Here is a 6,000-nt window from a genome sequence, read left to right on the forward strand (position 1 = left end):
AGTTCAAACTGAGGCTGAATCCAAACAAGTGTATGTTTGGCGTGAGATCTGGGAAGCTGTTGGGCTTCATTGTCAGTGAGAAAAGGATTGAGGTTGATCTAGCAAAAGTCAAAGCTATTCAAGAAATGCCTGAATCGAAAACTGAAAAGCAGGTTCGTGGGTTTTTAGGGAGATTGAACTACATTGCAAGGTTTGTATCTCACCTAACTGCCACGTGTGAACCAATATTCAAATTGCTCAGAAAGAATCAAGCAATCAGGTGGAATGATGACTGTCAAAAGGCTTTTGACAAGATAAAAGAGTATTTGCAGAAACCTCCAATCCTGATTCCTCCAGTTCCAGGGAGACCACTGATAATGTACCTGTCAGTAACCGAGAACTCGATGGGGTGTGTATTGGGACAGCATGACGATTCTGGTCGAAAAGAGCATGCCATATACTACCTTAGCAAAAACTTTACCGACTGTGAAATCAAATATTCACAGCTTGAGAAAACTTGCTGTGCTTTGGCCTGGGCTGCTCGCCGACTGAGGCAGTATATGTTGAACCATACTACCTTGTTGATTTCTAAGATGGATCTAGTGAAGTACATCTTTGAGAAGCCGGCTCTCACTGGACGTGTTGCCCGTTGGCAGATGATCTTAACAGAGTATGATATTCAGTACACGTCGCAGAAGGCTATCAAAGGTAGTGTTTTGTCAGACTATCTCGCCGAACAACCGATTGATGACTATCAGCCTATGATGTTTGAATTCCCTGATGAAGACATCATGTATCTTAAGATGAAAGATTGCGAGGAGCCTCTTGTCGAGGAAGGACCGGATCCTGATGAAAAGTGGACACTGATGTTCGATGGGGCTGTGAATGTGAACGGTAACGGTGTTGGTGCAGTGCTGATCAATCCGAAAGGTGCTCATATACCCTTTTCTGCCAGATTGACGTTTGATGTCACCAACAATGAAGCTGAGTATGAGGCTTGTATCATGGGGATAGAAGAGGCCATTGATTTGAGAATCAAAATGCTTGACATTTTTGGAGATTCTGCTCTAGTGATCAATCAGGTCAATGGAGATTGGAATACGAACCAGCCGCATCTGATCCCGTATAGAGATTACACCAGAAGAATACTGACGTTCTTCAAGAAGGTGAAGTTGTACCATGTCCCCCGGGATGAGAATCAGATGGCTGATGCTTTGGCTACTTTATCTTCTATGATAAAAGTTCACTGGTGGAATCATGTGCCACATGTTGCGGTGAATCGACTCGAGAGGCCTGCGTATGTGTTTGCAGCCGAGTCTGTTGTGATTGATGAGAAGCCGTGGTACTATGATATCAAGAACTTCCTCAAGACTCAGGAGTATCCTGATGGTGCGTCAAAGAATGATAAGAAAACCCTGAGAAGGCTGGCTGGAAGCTTTTATCTGAACCAGGATGATGTGCTGTACAAGAGGAACTTTGACATGGTCTTGCTCAGATGCGTGGATAGACACGAAGCAGACATGTTGATGCAGGAAGTGCATGAGGGTTCGTTTGGTACCCATGCTGGTGGTCATGCAATGTCTAAGAAACTGTTGAGAGTCGGTTATTACTGGATGACTATGGAATCCGATTGTTTCAAGTACGCTCGGAAGTGCCATAAGTGTCAAATCTATGCTGATAAGGTGCATGTACCGCCAAGCCCTCTGAATATGATGAACTCGCCTTGGCCGTTTTCCATGTCAGGCATTGATATGATTGGGAAGATTGAGCCTACTGCTTCGAATGGACATCGCTTCATCTTGGTTGCGATTGACTACTTCACCAAATGGGTGGAAGCAGCTACCTATGCTAATGTTACCAAACAAGTGGTTTCCCGGTTCATCAAGAAAGAAATCATCTGTCGTTATGGAGTTCCTGAGAGAATCATCACTGACAATGGTTCGAATCTCAATAACAAGATGATGAAAGAGCTTTGCAAAGATTTCAAGATTGAACATCACAATTCTTCTCCTTACAGACCAAAGATGAATGGTGTTGTAGAGGCGGCTAACAAGAATATCAAGAAGATTGTGCAGAAGATGGTCGTTACATACAAGGATTGGCATGAGATGTTGCCTTTCGCTTTGCATGGGTACCGTACCTCAGTACGTACGTCGACCGGGGCAACCCCGTACTCCTTTTTGTATGGTATGGAAGCGGTCCTACCAGTTGAAGTGGAGATCCCTTCTCTGAGGGTTTTGTTAGATGTCAAGCTGGACGAAGCCGAGTGGATTCGAACAAGGTTTAATAAGTTGAGCCTTATCGAAGAAAGACGGTTAGCGGATGTGTGCCACGGGCAGTTATATCAAAGAAGGATGAAGCGAGCCTTTGATCAGAAAGTGCGTCCTCGAAGCTATCAAATCCGTGATCTAGTTCTGAAGAGGATCCTTCCTCCCGGTACAGATAACAGGGGCAAGTGGACTCCTAATTACGAAGGTCCATATGTTGTGAAGAAGGTCTTCTCCGGTGGAGCCTTGATGCTTACAACTATGGATGGTGAAGATTTCCCGTCCCCTGTTAACTCAGATGTAGTCAAAAAATACTTCGCATAAATTGACCCGCTGGACAAAAAGAATAAAAGAGTCCAGGCAAAAAAAGGGCATCCCGGCGAACCAAAAAAAAACAGAAAGAAAAGGTTCGGGCAAAAATTAGGGATAAAATGAAAAGAATTTGTACACCTGGTAAGTCGAAAACCTGCAAGGGCGACATAGGCAAAAATGGGTATCCCGGTGGATTGAAAACCCGAAAGGGCGATCCAGCCAAAAGAGGGATTAGAGCAAAGACTACAGTCTGAGTTATCTGTACTTCATCGCGCTTCGTCGTCTGCCGTCTCCAAAGATGTGATCGGTCCAGTCATTCTTCTCAGAAAGCAAGGAAGTTGGGAGGAAAACTGATGATCTGTGAGTTATAACAGGATTGAGAAATAGTGGATGCCGTGTTCACATTGCCATTAGGATAGATTTTTCCTTTTGTGCGCAATTACCTCTTTCTAGGAATTGCTTCCCAATTGTATTCGCCTTTTCAGGCACTTTTTCAATCAATAAAAGTTGTTATTCTGATAAATAGCTCTCCTGTTTTATTTTTACTGTTCTGTTTGCAAAAAACGTCCGAATTTTTGATAAACATTGCATATAAAAACATGAAGGCTTAACAATAACTTGCAGAAAGATAAAACATTCGAAAATCATTTTGAATGTGGAGGACACTTGAGAATATCTTGTTCGTGTATCCCTTGGGGCAGCATTTGTTGTGCTGTTTTGCAGGTTGTTATCTGTGAGGACATTTCCCCAGCAGATATTTTCTCTCCAAGCAAGTTTGAGAGCTATCAGAGCCATGTTCCCCTGCAGAGATGTTGGTGGATGGTGCCTTTTCCAGCAAATTTGAGAATTGCATTTCCCCAGTAGGCTTGTGTTTGCAGATTTCCCCAGTGGATATATTCCCCAGGAGAGTCCCCCCACTGAGTTGGAAGGACGTTGTATCCCCAGCATGGTCGTGAGTGTTTGTTCCTCAGCATAGGTGGTGTTTTATCCCCAACAGAGATTTTCCCCAGCTAGTCCCCGAGTGGAGCGGGTTCAAAGAAATTTATCTCCAGCAGTTATCCTACCTATGGATTGGATAAGTTTCCGTAGTAGAATGATGTCTGCATTCCCCAGCTGAGTCTGTCCTACCGGTGGAGGGGATCGGGTCGTCCCCAGCGGAGTAGCGTTTATTCCCCCATAGCAGAGTTTATCCTATTTGTGGATTGGTTGGCTTCCCCCAGTGAAGTCGCCTGATTATTCCTCAGCAGAATTGTATTGGTTGCTTCCCCAAGCGGAGTCCCCGAGTGGATTGGGTCCTGAGAAAGATGTTCCACAGCAGAGTCTGTTCTCTCCCCAGCAGGGTTATTTCTCCAGAGTTTCCCCCGATAAGAGTCTCCCCGCGGAGTCGGAGTATCTGATCAGTCTGGCTTCGCAGCTGGAGTTTTAGTCTTTTGCATCTTGCATATAGTGATCATTGCATCCTCAAAATCGCGTAGCATTTCCATTCCATATGGAGCATTACGCCATAGAAAAATTCAAACATATGCATTCATGTGTTCGAAACCCATCAGACCGGATCCCCGGCAGAGGCGGATTATTATTCAACATCTGTACAACACGGTTGCTACAGTTGCTCCTGACAGCATTTCAGGATTGATACCCCACAGAGGTTTATTTCCTCATCCGATGGTGAAAGGAAAGCCTGTTTCTCCCCAGTGAGACCCCTGCAAGTGTTCAGCCTTGCTCTGACATATGTAAATGTCATCTTGTGATATTGATCAGTGTCATCAGCACCCGCGTGTGTTGTTTCTTAGGTGTCGGTAAACACCATCTTTCGGTGATTTCCCAGTTCATGCGTAAGTGTCTGGTCTCCTTCGATGTCGATAAACATCATCTTTCGATGTTCGTAACGTCGTCTTCCTTCCCTAGTGAAGAATCCTCCTCTCCGTTGGTGTCGATAAACGTCGAGTTTTTCCCGATCATCCGTTGATGATTTGGTTGTGTTCATTATCCCCAGAAGAATCCTCCTCTCCGTTGGTGTCGATAAACGTTGAGTTTTTCCTAGTCGTCCGCTGACGTCTAGTTGTTTATTCCCCACAGATCATTTGGTAATACCAGGTGATTCCCCTCAGAGTCCTCCTCTCCGTTGGTGTCGATAAACGTCGAGTTTTTCCTAGTCGTCCGATGACGTCTAGTTGTACCTTTCCCCATGCGGATTTACCTCTCCGTTGGTTTCGATAACCGTTGAGTTTTTCTCATTCGTCCGTTGACGTTTGATTGTATACCCTATTCCCAGTCATTCGTTAATGTCTGGTTGATTCCCAGCCAGAATCCCCAGTAGAGTCGTCGGTGACGTCCTATTTGGTTTCAGGTTGTTGTACCCTTCCTCAGTGAAGTGGCTTCTCCCGTTCGTCCGTTGACGTCTGGTCGAGTTCTCCCAGTTCATCCGTCGTCCGTTGATGTCTGGTCGAGTTTTCTCCTTCTCCGTTGGTGTCGATAAACGTCGAGCTTCTCCCGTTCGTCCGTTGACGTCTGGTCGAGTCTTCCCAGTTCATCCGTCGTCCGTTGATGTCTGGTCGAGTTTTCTCCTTCTCCGTTGGTGTCCATAAACGTCGAGCTTCTCCCGTTCGTCCGTTGACGTCTGGTCGAGTCTTCCCAGTTCATCCGTCGTCCATTGATGTCTGGTCGAGTTTTCTCCTTCTCCGTTGGTCTCGGTAAACGTTGAGTTTTTCCTAGTCGTCCGTTGGCATCTAGTTGTGATTTCTATTCCCATTCATCGTCGTTATGATGTCTGGATGTGGTTGTACCTCTGAAAAGAAAGAAAACAAAAAAAATTCCCCGCAGTGTGCAAATTCTACGGTTCTTGGTATTCAATCCCTGTTTACCCTGAAAGTCTGACAGCCGTTGCTCTCATCCGTTCGGGTTCCTAGTTGATTGAATAGGGGCAGCTGTAGCACCTCAAATTTGCACCTACCTTTTGTACATACATTTTCACATTAGGTCATTAACATAACATGGTCCACTGCATAGCATTGCATTGTCCTTTGCCCAAGTGCAAGTCAACAGACAAGATTAGGTCAAACTGATCAGAAGAATCAATCAGATAAGCAAGCAAGTGCATTTCCATTGAGACAAAGCCCTAGGGTTGGTTTATCAAGTTCATATGATTATGTGATCATTGTGAAGTGGTTTGGCCAAATATTGGATGCTCAGAAGTCATCAGTCAGGCTGAATTTCATCTGAAACCCTAGGAGGTCAACTGTGGTCAACTGTGGTCAACTGTGCCTGATTTTATGGATTTGAAGGTGGGAGATGGTTTGAAAGGCTTCATTCATGTCCATACAAGTCTCATTTGACATTTCAAAGATCAAGGTTGAAGAATTTGGGGTCAGATTAAAAAGTTTCCAAAAATAGCAGGTGACCTGTAATTGGAAACTGCCAAAAATGGAAAGTTCTTCTCCTC

This window comes from Lathyrus oleraceus, chromosome 3, assembly GCF_024323335.1.
Source record: "Lathyrus oleraceus cultivar Zhongwan6 chromosome 3, CAAS_Psat_ZW6_1.0, whole genome shotgun sequence".
In the NCBI taxonomy this organism is placed as follows: domain Eukaryota; kingdom Viridiplantae; phylum Streptophyta; class Magnoliopsida; order Fabales; family Fabaceae; genus Lathyrus; species Lathyrus oleraceus.